Genomic DNA, 15,287 nt, shown 5'->3' with positions numbered 1-15,287 from the left:
TTACTGTCTGGGCAGTACAGCTCTAGAAGCAGGCAAGAACTAAGGAAAGCTCAGGGGAAGGTGCTCTGATTTGTAGAGCCGCACTCAGCAAAGCTGACTGGCCCCAAACCTGTGCAATTAACAAAAATTGTACATACAGCTGCAGGAAATAAGTGACATTGCAAGCCAGGAAGTAAATCATAAAGATATTGCAGCTTATTTAAGTGGACTTTTTCCAGCAGATGGAAGACATTAGATTTCCACAGGCAATTTTCTGAATCAGAAACATAGCTGAATGAGCCCACATTAACATCACACAATATTTTCTGCACCCTTTCATCAGCCTGAAAAAAAACAGGAAGCACAAGCCTAAACTTGAACCAATGTTTGAGTCGCTGCACATTCAGAAAAGGGTTTGCATCCTCAAAGCCAGCAGCTTATGAGATCAGGCACTCATATGATCAAAGTGGAAGAAAGATATAACCCCTCTGCCATCTTATCTCCTTTGCCACTAGTTAGTTGTCTGCCATGGCTTTTGTAAAGTGCAAGATACATCCCCCATTCAAAAAACTGAAACTACACTTATATATCTCATAGCAGGTTCTAAGTTCAGAGAATTAATAGTTATTATGAAGTCCATAATTTCTTCTATCAAGGACTGGGAATTTTCCATCTGCCCAGCCCCGCCCCTTGCCTGCTCCAGCCTACAGAGGCTGTTGCCAGAGGTCTGCCTGCACTGCCGCTGCTGCCAAGGGAGCTTCTTCCATCAAGGACTGGGATTTTTCCATCTGCCCGGCCTCACCCCTTGCCTGCTCCAGCCTACAAAGGCTGTTGCCAGAGGTCTGCCTGCACTGCTGCTGCTGCCAAGGGAGCTTCTTCCATCAAGGGCTGGGCTTTTCCATCTGCCCGGCCCCACTCCTTGCCTGCTCCAGCCTATGGGGACTGCTTGCACTGCTTGCTTTGCGGCTGTTCATTGTTCTTATACCAAGTGTGTTAGTTATTGTAGTCTATGTGTATTGTTCATGTTTGTGTTTTAATTATGATGTGAGCCGCCCTGAGCCCATTCGTGGGGAGGGCGGGATATAAGTCAAATAAAATAAATAAATAAATAAATAAAATAACCTTACCTTAATACTGTGGTTCCAGCTGTTTGTTTAAATACTCTGGTCTTAATCCTCGGTTAATACTGAACAGCCTATGGCACAAGAGAGAAGAAAGCAAACACAAAAGTCAGAGGCATGTTTGTAGCGTTATGTTCAAAAAACTGTATTCCAAAGTAGTTGCTAGGAGTTTTCCTGAAGTTCTAGACAAGATTCTTTGTTAAAAAGTCATACTTCTTAAGCCTCCAGCTTCAGACATCATAAAGAGCCCTGTCTTTTCAGAAATACAGAGCACAAGTTCTAGTAGCCTTTTCCCATTTGCCTACCTAAACAATGCTAGATGCCATTTGGAATTTTGATTGTAACTTTTATTATAGGCTCAGCGATATGGATATGAAATACAGTTTAGATATTTTCATTCCTAAACCAACAAGAAAGCGATTTATAGGGATCATATTTTATCTATAAACACAGCTCAACTTCATCTTAGTCTCAGGGCACATATTTTATTCTCTACAACTCTAGAGAGATACAAGAATAATAACTCTTAAGTAGTGCAAAACTTTCCTTCTCTTCACTGTGAGGGAATTTATCATCACTATCTGTGTGAACCATCTAGCTGTCAACTGTAATAATTATTCATGCTCACCACCTTCCTGGACATCCATGTAACAGCAAATTCTTTAACCTGTGGCTAACTGTGTAAAAAGCATCCCCGTTACATGAAATAGATTTATCTACATATTTTTCTTCTAAAAGTACACGATCCCCGAGGACCACATTTCTCTACCCTGTGTCTGAATAATATTACAGGCAGCATCTCACTTTGGGAGCAATACTAAGCATGTCTAATAAGACTTAAGTTTCATGTTATTCAAAGCAGCTTACTCCCTGGAAAGTACCCTTAGGGTTGCAGCCTTGGTGTTCAAAGTTCATAGCACCTACTTTACCATTCAGTCAAAGCTGAGTTAAATGTAAGAGATTTAACCAAGTATGCAGATGTGGCTTTCTTCAAAGGAAGAAAAAAACCTTAACAAGGCTAAAATCTTGCCCTATCTTGAACCTCAGTGTCTTCCTTGACAAGGAAGAGTTAATTCTGACTCCTTGTACAAAATCATAAAATAATACATATATAAACAGGTCTCTGAATTCCTATTAAGTGTTTGTTCCCATGTTGGACCAAATGAACTCACTGGATTACCTTGCAGCATTCTGATTATTTAAGGAAGGAAGTTGATGCAAAGTATTAATAAAATTGTTTCAATTGACAATGCCTTTCCCGCTATGCATAATTCCTTTTAAGGTTCCACTAGGCTGGCTATGGGATTTGCTCTAGGTTTGTTTCTAGGGATTTGCTCTATTTGACCTCCTAGATGACACTGAAATTCTCTTTCTATTGCCTTAAGTCTGTGCAAAAATTTTACTATACTTCTTATTTATACTTTAATCAACAATTGAAGAATTATGTATTTATTGATCTTCTCTACCAATCATTTTCCCTAAACGCCTTTAAACCTTCCTTTTATTTCACTCGCTCACCAACAGGCTATGTTTCACTTGACTTTTATTCCCAGCTACATCACTCTAAACCCTTAATAGTAATTACTAGCTTTTGTCCATTCCATTCAAAACTCAAGATTAAGTGAATTTTGGGAACAAGCTTTTAGAACTTAACATCATAACTAGAGAAGTCTCTACCACTGTGTGAAACAGACAGTACACTTGCTCTCTCTCAAGATGGCAGTCTGTAAGCATTCCCTTACCTTTTGCCAATGTTGAAAGAGAATTGTTGACTCACATCTAGATAGAATATTCTTAAAACCACCAGTTAAAAGATGGGAAGTGAGAAAATACAAAATGCATTACTGCCTAAAAACTTGAAACAAAAACTGTTTTGGGGAACTAAATTCCACACATTTCAGTGGAAAATATTTCACTAAACCTGTCCACATTATTTTGAAACAGGAATGGTATTTTTCCAAGGACAGAAATATGAAAGGAAACATGAGGAAATATGAAAGGAAACATGAAAGATTTTTTAAATGTCTTTGTTTTCTGAGTTGCTGGTAACAAGAACATTTGTTTCAAATGTCAAGGTGGACATTCAACAATTGCCAACAGAGGAGACAATTTTTCACTCAAAAACTCTCAACCTCTTCCAGGATAAATCTCCTCCTCACTGAATTCTGCCTACTAAAGATGCTATGTACCTAACCTTTATACTTTAGAAAACTTCAGCTGCTAAAATTTTCCAAGAACTAAATGTTTGCCAATTTCCGTTGCAAAACATATATACCATGCTACAGTCTTGTCAACTGAATGGCAAGACCAGTGTTACAAGCTGTTGATCAATGTAGCAGTCATAAGTTTCCATAGCATGTGATCTATACAGAAAAATATTCCATCTTTTGCAGAACTGCAGAGTCAAAAATATTGCCCCAACAGCTGATCATTGACCATAGCAGGCCTTACATACAAGTGAAGAAAAGACTGTAAATCCTGTTAAGTACAAGGAGACTAATGATGACTGCTTAATACCCAACCTGTACATCACACATGGTTGCCTAGTATTAGTCCATTAATTTATTATGCATCCATTGAACCACAAAAGATTTTAATATATAAGGGTTAAGTTGCCTTTCTCTTCCAAAAATCCATTTTCAAGCACATCTGGGTTCCCATGTGTATCAAAAATGCCCTTGACATTTTGTTACAAACCTCAGACCCTTCCAAACAGCTGTGACAGACCAGAGGAGCATTAATTCTGACATTCTGTCCTTCAGCTATCCAACATACAACCTTTAGATAATACTGCAATATGCAGGAGTTGGATGTAGGAGAAATGAAACAATTTAGTGGAGACAAGCAGAACTGAAAGAGACAGCAAAAATCACTGGATTATCTACCCACTTCCTTGAAAAGTACAAGGTTGTCTAGCATGTTAACAAAACCACTTTGGTGTCCTCTACTTTTCTTCTTAGGACCAGTGCTTTTTTCTAGGGGGATGCAGGGGGACGTGTACCCCTAAATATTTTGTGAATCTAACGGGAGAAAGTAAAAATTTTAAAATGTTAGAATTCCCGCTAAACCAACTCCAAACGTATTATTATGGATATTTATGTGATTTGTTAAGTTTTACGTAGTGTATGTTGGCAACAAAGATGTTTAGTTATATTTAAACTCACTAAGAGTGCTGTTTGTCTTACAAAAAATGGAACATCTTTGAGCATCGAACACGCCACCGAGATCGCTGGCATAATCGGTGATCATTAGAGTGCAGACAAATACAAACAAGTCTTCTCTAAGCCACTTGGAGCTCTGGTAGTTGGAACCTAGCATGGTGATTGGTCGGTCTTGTTGCTACCCCCGATGGCGGCAATCAATTTGTGTATTTGTGTACATTTTGCGCAAAGAGTGCAAAGAGTTTGTCTATACCGAAACTCTTTGGTTGTGCGCACGTGTCACTATAGAGGGGCTTGGTTGGCAATATTGATACCCATAATTCTCATCACCGACAGTCTTCTCACGTCATTTCCTTCCACGGTGTTTCCTGAGTCTCAGATGGAAGCGAGTGTTTCATGCCAATCTGGAAGTTATTGTGAGCTGTATAATATGAGGTAACGCATGTTCTTGGTAATTTTGTCCATTGACTGCATTTATTTTTTCCTATTTGAACTATAAAATGGTGATTTTCTTGAGTCAAACTGAGAGTACCCCTAAACATTTTTTTAGGAAAAAAGCACTGCTTAGGAGACTATCTTCATATTTCACAGGCACAAGACATCACAGAGCACTAGCAATATAACTCCCAGTATTCAGCCCATGACTGTTCTTATTGTCCAAATTACATTTTACTTTAAAATACTTATGTTATATCTTTCCATACACCTCAAGGCAGTTTACAAACAACCTTAAAAACAGATTCTTTACAGCGATATTAAAAAAATAATCTCACAATACAGAATAGTAGTACAGAACGAAATTACCATAAAGTATCTTATAATGAACAAAGTCCAACCTAGTTGCAAAGCATGAGCTTTGCAGGAAAAGGTCTGGCTTGTGAGTTTTCCTTAAAACAACAAATGTGTCCTATGAAGTGATTCAGGCAAGCATTCCTTTGCACAAAACTGGTGCAACCACCCTCTCCTACACACAGTTAACCCTTCATGGTAGAAATTTCCAACATGTTTCAATTGGAAGGTGATTGGAATATTTATAAAAGCCTAACTGCTACTTCTAATTTATGATAACAGAATATTTGCTTCCTGAATTGTATGGGAAAAGGCTACTTCGATCACTTAAAAGAAAGTCTGCCTCTAACTAGTTACATGGACTTAAAAGTTACATAGTTACATCATGGACTTAAAAGATTACAGAAGAAGGTACATGAGAGGGGGAAACTGCATATGTAGGTTAAATAAGCAATCCAATATACATTGTTTATTAAGACACAAATCAGTTCCTTCACTTTCCACTTCAGAAAAGATCAGTTATCAGTGCCACTCAGCCAAAGTCACATACACCACCAATGAAATCAATTAGGTTGAAAAGTGCCTGATTTAAAGAGATTTTGCCCACACTTATTTGGGGGGTAGCATTGGTTGAAGTCTCCTAACATAATTCCTTATTTGGTGCCAGAAAACACCTTATCTTCCCCACTGCCCCAGGGCAAACAGTTTCTGCAAAGTCTTTAACTCTGAGGAGCTGAATATTTTCCCTATAGTTATTTGCATCCTGGTAATGTGTAAAAAAAAATTCAGCAAGCCATCCCATCTGGTTTCTGATTCCCATACAACCAAATTAATTACTGTTAATTGGCCCAAACATTTGGCATTAGTTTAATGAAGCAGACCCAAGTGGCATCTCTCGCCAGTGGGATCAAAGAAGTGCTGCACCAACATACTATATGGGGATGGACAGGCAGGGGTGGTAGAACCCCTCTTTGCGCACTATATAGGAGAACACATTTACTGGAAAGATGGAATTTTTGGCATATCTGGTTCAGCATTTCTCTCTGATCAGAAGACTTCAGATGCCTCTGGGAAGGTTCAGAAGATCCAGCAATAGCATGCTCACATTCCATTCCTCGTTTTGCACAGTGAACAATGAATACTTGTTGATTAAATGTATTGTAATCAACAAGTATTCATTACAATACATTAAAAACCTTTTAATGTACCTGAAGAGAAAAACAAGCCAAATTTCATAACTATTCTCGTGGAAGATTTAAGCATCTCTTCTTGCATTTACAAATTTCATTGCTATGTGCAGATTCTCACATTTAATTTTTGCCTTGCAATCTTTGTTCTGAAGAGAACATTCAGTGTCAAGGCTCCTCAGCACATCTGCCATCATTATCATCAAGCATGACAAACTCCTGGGAGAGAGATTTTTTCTTTTTTTGTGGCACACAGAAGTATGTAGACAGCAACAAAAGCAACTGATGATGTGTACCAAGAAAGAGAGTATATTGGTGTCGGCTGTAAACAATAGACAAATGAGTCACTGAATAATGGCAGTGGAGTAGGGAAGAGAGGATCTGCCATTTTTACAACATTAATTGCGGTGACATCTTGCCATTCACAGAAGGTGTCCACAGAATTTTCAAGCAAGCCACTTCCTTGTTCAGGAAGAGATGCTGCATCAGAAAGTATTTCAAAAAGTCTATTTTCAAAAGTTATTCCTGGATACTGATATTCAGAGAGATTTACCACAGCATTTGACTGACAGGTCTCTTACTGGAAAAGAGGGAGCAGCAGTTTGCTTTCACCCTCAGTTAAAACAGACACTGGAAGGGATCAAAGAGAAGCCAGTACCATCTCAGTAATGATACTAGTCCAAGCTGTGCTTCAAATGCTACTGAGTAATGCTGCAACTCACCCTTAAAATGTGCTAAAACCCTATAGAAGACAACTGGATTCAAGCAACAGATGTAAAATTGTAGCCCCAGGACATTTTCTTAGCCTTAACAGGCTGTACACTGTAGGTGACTAGATCCAAAGAAGAAATGGGTTCCTGGGTCTTTAGATGTTCTGTAGAGGGCAGAATGTCAGCCAGTGCAAAGTTTTCTCACCCAATATCATCCACATCCCTAGAACACCAGAGCTCTTTCACAAGAGGAGCACATGGATTCAACACCCAGATACATTAAAGGAGTTGCTGCTACTAAGTAGAACTTTGACGTAAACTCAAATCAGATCTCCAAAGCAAGTCTGCATTGGCCATATTTCAGGTCATTGGCTACTATAACTGAACCCCTCATCCAGAATAGTATTGTAAAATGCACCCACTTTTGTGAACCAGTTGAGGATCTTACAACTTCAACTTAGAACTTCAAAACCTCAAATCAGCCTAGTAAACAAATCCTAAAAATCATTTGCAGCAAATTAATTGCCCCAAAGAAGAAAAGAACCATCACCAATTCCTTTACCATTTATGAAGATTTCTCTGGCTGAAAAGTAGTTATTTACAAATAAGAAGTTGTTTACAAACTTACATGAAGCAATTCTTTATTTGTGTTGAAAAGTCAGAATGATGCTCCTTCTCTTCTTACTTCTAAACTATAAACTAGAGGCAGGAAAACAGCGACCCTCTGAAATCTGTTGCCTGAAGTGCCTGCTTCATGTTGCTTTATGGCAACACTGCAAGCCCTGGAATCACCTCCCAAAGCAACTTGCCTTGAAATGCTGGATCAGTTGTTGTCTTGCAGCCTCAGCCCTCCATGGATATAGTAAAATGGCTCAGAAAATGGGCATTTTGCACCGTCTTGCATGGTTGTGCAATAAAAATTCCTAGACTGGAATTCTGGGGGAAGGCAGATTATGGAAAACTTTTTTTTCCTGCCAGGTATTGTCAACACTGACAGGTGTACATTGCTCCGGAAAAGTTATCAAGTTGGGAGGTATTATTAATACAAATAAGAAAAGTAAAGTACACAGAAATTCTAACTATTACAAGTATGCAGTTTTGGAGTATCCCTTTTCCATATCTCTCAGGATTAAAAAATCTGATTGTCTGGAAATCAGATTTGGTGCTCAAGGGACTAACTGTTCATCAATGTGCAGGCTGGGGAAGAGCCCCCCACGCTCAGAGTAGGGGTTACCTTTCACTTGCCTCAGCCACCTTTCGTCGTTTGGGTCAACTAATCCTTAACTGAGAAGGAATCTTTTCTGTCACATTGTAACATGGCTAATTGTTAATCTGTAGCTAGAGATAGCATGCAGGAGGAATGCAGGTTAACCTGAAGATGGATTTCAGGGCAAGGAATTAGAAAGCACCTAGGGAGAAGATTGGGGGCGGGGGCAGGGGAGAGCGAGTAAGTAAAGAAAATCCAGTGTGGCTGTTTTGTTCTGTCCACGCTCTCATAATCATGGGAAGCAAAGTGGACATTACACTACAAACCGTAACCCACACAAGCATTCCAGTGTTTCCTAACTATACCACAGAGCAGCATTATGCCCCTTGCTCATTCTAATAACACTCACCGCATTTGTCCCTTCATCTGTGAAACAATAGTTATGGGTCCGCAATCGTAATGAATGAATTCACAGAAACATGCATACAAGAAGCTGCCTCTGTGTGGCTACAATTGGACGACTCATCTTAGGCAAGTCCAATTGAACCATGTTTTGGAGCTGAGAGTCTCCAAAGAGAACTTTTTGTTGTGCTGGCTATTTAGTTACAGATATTCAAAAGTAACCAATGAGCAGGCCAAGTCTGGTTGCTTTTATTCTTGGAGACGGGGGTGGGGGGTGGAAACAGCTTTAGACTTCAACCTTAAACATGCCAAGTTTTCCTGATAATCTGCCCAGGCTCACTTTGCGGTGTGTGGGAGAACAGAAATCTGACCTTTATTTTAGTGCCAACTTAGAAACAGTTTTCTTCTGAAAGACAGACTTTTTCTTAGGCATTACATTTTTAAAGGCTTAAAAAAACCCACCTCCCCTCCACCCAAAGAGTATTGCATTCTACTAAAATCTATGCATTGCACTTTATCCCATCACCTTTGCGTCCTTATGGTGTGCTTGTTAGCTCCCACATCAAAAGGATTAGATTACAGAAGACAAAATCAGTTGCATTACATCGCTCTTGCTGCTACCAGAGTTTAAAAAGGCAAAAGTTTAGTGGAAGTTCTGCTTAGTTCTGGCTGTAACTCTGCATTCAGTACATATTTTACCATATATACTAGAATACACATATTCAAGCCCATTATTTTATACTAGGATTTTAATTTCCATTTTGCCAGCATTATTTACATATAGTAATATAGCCCAGCACTATAACCACTACTCTCCTTTAGCTAATCAATTGACATATGCAAGAAATATTTATATTATGAGATGAGGGAAATGGTTGCAAAAAAGCTACAGAAAGTGGCAAAATGTTCTATTCTACTAAGTATTCATAAGATAATGTGAAAATCGTTTAGCATGGAGTAGCTACTCCTTATAGAGTTTCCAGGTCCCTATATCCTCCCAGCGGGAGGAAGGGGGCCTGGCACTTACCTCATGCCTTCCGTATGTCTTTTTTGATGACATCACTTCCAGAAGTGATGTCATCATCACGCTGGCTGCAGAAGTGCTCCTGTGCTCTGCACAGGGCCAATTCTTTGAGAATCTGCCTATTTGGGGCTGATTTGGGGCCCAAATGAAGCTCGGGTACACTCCCACGACTGGTGCTACTATGTCACTTCCAGAAGTGACATCATCAGGCCTGCTGGGAGTATGCACATCACACATGTTTCTGGGGTGCCTGCGAGTGACAGGTGATCTTTGGGTGGCCAAAAACCTCCCGCCCGTTGTCAGCTACCAGGGGGCAAGCAGGTAAACCACTGGGAGATTACCTGCCACTGGTGGGCACCTGGGATCCCTAATTGCTTAACATGCTCTAACTGCGCTAAGCATATGAGAAATGGGCTTTAGTAAATAACTTATGCAGGAATACAAATGTGTTCATGTTTAAGGTGTAATAAGATTTTTCTTTGTTTCTGCTGCAATAGATTAACATAATTACAATTCTCTAGAATTTGTAACCACCCTTTAGTTCACATAAATCAAACTGCTAAAACAGGCTATAATGAATACAATTCATTAAATGTATGAGAGGGGGGAGTTAAGACAGCAAACCAATTTGTAACCTCCCCATGTCTCCATTTCCCAGACTCCAGCTAATTGCCAGACCATGCCTGGTTTCCCTCCTCTCCCTTAAAAGGTTTGTTGGGAGGTTGCATGGTGGGAAGACAGAAGAACAGTCTCTGGATCCTTTCCACCATTTCCACCCATTTCTGTCACTCTGTTGCGCAGGAAAATTAGGGCCTACTCGACCCTAACCCACACTGGTGTTACAAATTTTTCTCTACTGGCTGTCAGGCAACCGTTGTTCATGATGAACCCTGAAGTTTCCATATGCTTGTGCGCTAGCATAGTTAAAGGCTACATAAACATTAAAAAAACCTGTAACTCTTCATGAACTGAAGCCTGCCCACCACTGCCTGATTCACATACTAGTACAAATCACCATTAGGGGTCTTTTCAAATTCAGTGGGCCTTGGCAGCCCTTTGCAAATGCTCCATTTGGGCAAATCGGGAATCTGCCAGCACTGGCAGGTTCCAGGTTTGTGTGAACGGAACATCTTCAGAAGGCTCCTGTTAAAATCCAGCACTTTCTGCCTGAATAAGGCATTGCTGATTCCAGTGGAACTGCCAAGTATTAAGTGGCATATTTCCAGCTGTTAGGAAAGAACAATAGCGTACTTTTAAAAGGGGGGGGGACGATACATTCCTAACTTGGAGAGTTTAAACAGATGTAGTTTTTTTCCACAAATATTTTCTCGGAAACATTTTCACAAAACATTTGCAGAACGTATAAAAGTTTCAATTTAAGGGCAAGTCTTGGGAGAGAGGACTTCAAGAATTTTGTTTCAGGCTTTCAGATGTGGGTCACATGATAGCTGGATACCAAACTGCTGTAAAGACTCCTTCATTCTCAAACATGCATAAAATTCTAATAATATTTGCAAACACAGAGCAAGGGTAAGTCGGAAAAGCCAAGGAACAATTCAAGTACTCATCTTACTGCTCCTTATTGCTTTGCCTCGTTCAGTTGGAGGTGTATGTAATGTCACCAAATCCCATACAGCAGGATCCTATTCTCCCTTACTTGGAGGCAAGCCACACTGATTTCAAATGGAGACCAGCCCTCTAGTTAAGCATACTTAAGATTTCACAATTCCTGGACACCAAAAGGTCATGTTTAAACAACAGAAGATATATGACTCCTCACTAATTCAAAGCACACTTTCCAAGCCAATGCATGTAGTAACCACATTTTGCAAACAATTCATCAAAACAACAACACAGCTGTAGTGGAAAGATGACCATTTGGATTGTGTAAGATTTCTCCACAAGTGCCTTGCAAATAGTAAAATGAAGTTAAGGTGGTCCCTTAAAGTGGAACAAAAATAACATGTTTAGAGAACTGTTGTACTAAAAGGTACATCCAAATGACCAAGTATTTAAAAGTTTAATGTATTTAATGTTGTGCTCAACTATTGTTGTGGGGAATGGAGACTAAGTTCGATGATGGTGGACACAGGGAGGAGGGCCAGCATGGGGTCCTCTGGGGACGTGGGAGGTATGCCAGTGGGAGCTGGTCTCAGTTGAGAAGGACACGGAGATATGGAATGGCTCGGTGCCCTTCTAACCTGCATCCCATCCTGAGAAACGCTGGTGATGGAGCTAGGAAAAAGAACCTTACTTCAACACTGATGTGCAATGCCAGGTCCATAAACAATAAGACTACAACGCTGCAAGATCTCTTTGTGGTGACGTGGACCTGGTATGTGTGACCGTAACCTGGGTGAAGGAGGGTGAAACAGTTGCCCTGGGAGAACTGACCCCCTCAGGATATTTGGTCCTCCACCAGTCCCGAATAGGAGGTCAAGGGGCGGGCAATCCTTGCCCGAGAGTCTTTCTCCTTCAGGGCCTGAGATTCCCACCCCTGAGATCTCTGGCATTGAATGTGTAGGCCTGGTGTGGGGTGCCGAGGAGAGTTTGGCTGTCTGGTGTACCGACTGCCTAGCACACCAGTAGATACCCTGTCGCGCCTCCTAGAGGTGATAGCAGGGTGGGCCTTGGAGTACTCCAGATTGATGGTGCTGGGGGACTTCAACATCCATGTCGATGATGCCTCCTCTGTGCAGGCTGCGGACCTGGTGTCTTCCATGGCGGCACTGGGACTCTCCCAATGTCTGTCAACCCCTACGCATCAAGCATGCCACACGCTAGATTTGATCTTTGGGATGGGGTTAAATGTGGATCTGGAAGTGGTAGAACCAGTGCCATGGTCAGACCACTCGGTCCTGAACGCTCGACTGGGGATACTACCCCCCCCTCGCAAGGGCGATGAGCTGATTTATGCCTGCCCACGGAGACTTATGGACCCGATTGGGTTCCAGAATACTTTGTGGGATCCAATGCTCCACGGCGGTTCGTTAGATGAGCTGGTGGAGGACTGGCAGTGCCGGCTCTCTGAAGCCATCAACAAAATCGCCCCCCATCACCCTCTTTGCCCCCGTGCCAGACAGGCTCCCTGGTATACAGAGGAGCTCTGATGGAAGAAGCGGGAGCTAAGACGGCTTGAGCAAGTGTGGCAACAATCTCAGGACAAAAAGGCAAGATCATCTTATAGGAAGTTTATGAAAGCCTATGAGGTGGCGGTGAAGGCTGTGAAGGATGAGTTTTATACAGCCTCCATCACGTTACCTAGCTCTCGCCCAGCAAGATTGTTTAATGTGGTTCAGTCTTTGCCAGAGGGAAGCCATCAAATTTTGAATTCGGATATTAGCTGTGAGGCTTTTGGGAGCTTTTTTGCTGATAAAATCTTGTCTCTCTACCACGACTTGCCAGCCACAGTTGATTCAGTGAATGAGCTAGAGACCCCTTGGCCGTCTTCAGGGCCAGTATTGATCATTTCAGCCCACTGTTTGGGGAGGAGATTGACAGGACCCTGCGATCAGTTCGGCCCACCACATTTCCCTTAGACCCATGCCCATTGTGGCTGGTAAAGGCCAGTGCCAAGGGGCTGCTGTCCTCGCTGGAGGCCACTGTTAACCTATCTTTTGGCTCTGGGTTTTTTCCTGGGCCATTAAAGGAAGCTGTGGTGAGGCCTCTTTCAAAGAAACCACCGCTGGACCCCACTGACCTGGTCAATTACCACCTGGTTTCGAACCTCCCATTTCTGAGAAAGGTGATTGAGCAGGCGGTGGTGGAACAGCTGCAGGGCTTCCTGAAGGATGTCTCAGCCCTAGATCCCTTCCAGTCCGGGTTCCGTCCAGGACATGGGACGGAGACGTTGCTGGTCGCTCTCACAGACGATCTTTGTAGACATCTGGATCGAGGCAGCTCGGTGCTGCTGATATTATTGGATCTGTCGGCAGCATTCGATACAGTCAATTACTGTATCGTTAGTACTGGCTGAGTTATTAAAAATAAACATTTTTCCACATGTAGTACTACAGAGTAGTCTATATTGAGTGTAGCTGCCCATTAATGTATGTGGGCAGCACACAAAGAGCAGTTAAGATCCGTATTCAGGAACACATTTCCAGAATTAAAAACAAAAATATGGAGGCACCACTTACTTAACATTTTCTGGAGTGCCATAGAGATGCTAGACAGTTCTGTTTTTCTGTATTACAAGTGGTTAAGACAGACAGGTCCAAGGACTTCCATAGGGAACGTCTCACGAGAGAAACGTTTTGAACTTATGAACTGAATTGCATCACACCTCATGGAGCGAATCAGCAGATAGACTATACCTGTTATTTATAGGGTTTGACAGGATCATTCATTATAGATGAAGTTTGGAGACATGTACCTTTAAGTGAACAAATGATAGTCAGAGGCGGAATTTTGATCCCCTTTATGAACACAATTTAGGGTTAGGAAATTACCAGCTCGAAGGAGGAGGTATGCATTAAGTGTGTGCAGTATAGAGGGATAATATATAGTAATCAGATTTAATAAAGGTTGTAATCTCCATTGCTGTATCAACAAACATTGAAAAAGACTGTTTTCCAAAGGGATACTGATTAATATAACACGGCTAGTTGTGACTGGGGTGTTCTTTATGCTTTAGGAGTGATATTATCCCCTGAGAAAGTGGTTATGAAACAGGCAAGTAGCTAGCATCCTGTCGGGATGCATTGGATCACTCCCACATCTTGGAGTGGGACCAACTGGATCACCCCAATATCTTTGGGTCGAAGTAGAGTGGTTAGAGGTGATTGTTGGAGTGGAATAGAACGATACACCCCGTTTATAGGAGGGATACAGCTACAGGAAGAACTTTGGATGGAAACAGGACTGTACAATTAAGGAGAAATCTTCCCAATATACAGTACCACCACATGGCGCATATATTTACATGACATTATAACAAACATATACATTAAAAGTGTAGGAATGTGTTCTCTTTCTGTTACACAGAAATCTCCTAAGCTTTTAAAAAACCTGTAACTCTTCATGAACTGAAGCCTGCCCACCACTGCCTGATTCACATACTAGTACAAATCACCATTAGGGGTCTTTTCAAATTCAGTGGGCCTTGGCAGCCCTTTGCAAATGCTCTATTTGGGCAAATCGGGAATCTGCCAGCACTGGCAGGTTCCAGGTTTGTGTGAATGGAATATCTTCAGAAGGCTCCTGTTAAAATCCAGCACTTTCTGCCTGAATAAGGCATTGCTGATTCCAGTGGAACTGCCAAGTATTAAGTGGCATATTTCCAGCTGTTAGGAAAGAACAATAGCGTACTTTTAAAGGGGGGGGAGGGACGATACATTCCTAACTTGGAGAGTTTAAACAGATGTAGTTTTTTTCCACAAATATTTTCTCGGAAACATTTTCACAAAACATTTGCAGAACGTATAAAAGTTTCAATTTAAGGGCAAGTCTTGGGAGAGAGGACTTCAAGAATTTTGTTTCAGGCTTTCAGATGTGGGTCACATGATAGCTGGATACCAAACTGCTGTAAAGACTCCTTCATTCTCAAACATGCATAAAATTCTAATAATATTTGCAAACACAGAGCAAGGGTAAGTCGGAAAAGCCAAGGAACAATTCAAGTACTCATCTTACTGCTCCTTATTGCTTTGCCTCGTTCAGTTGGAGGTGTATGTAATGTCACCAAATCCCATACAGCAGGATCCTA

The 15,287-nt window shown here is 41.3% G+C and overlaps 1 protein-coding gene across 17 annotated transcripts in view; it reads right to left on the bottom strand.

Annotated features, from left to right (window-relative positions):
• The window catches only part of NFASC (neurofascin), a 328,885-nt gene that overhangs the window by 246,450 nt on the left and 67,148 nt on the right, over nt 1–15,287 (bottom strand). For all 17 annotated transcript variants that reach the window (XM_054981817.1, XM_054981826.1, XM_054981820.1 and 14 more), the window contains exon 2: nt 1,107–1,174. The gene's annotated coding sequence lies outside the window, so the exon portion shown is untranslated. The remainder of the gene's footprint in view (nt 1–1,106; nt 1,175–15,287) is intronic.

The sequence above is a fragment of the Eublepharis macularius genome, chromosome 5, assembly GCF_028583425.1.
Source record: "Eublepharis macularius isolate TG4126 chromosome 5, MPM_Emac_v1.0, whole genome shotgun sequence".
Classification (NCBI taxonomy): Eukaryota; Metazoa; Chordata; class Lepidosauria; order Squamata; family Eublepharidae; genus Eublepharis; species Eublepharis macularius.
Note: the sequence above shows the minus strand (reverse complement) of the source record. Positions and strands in the feature narration are given on the sequence as shown.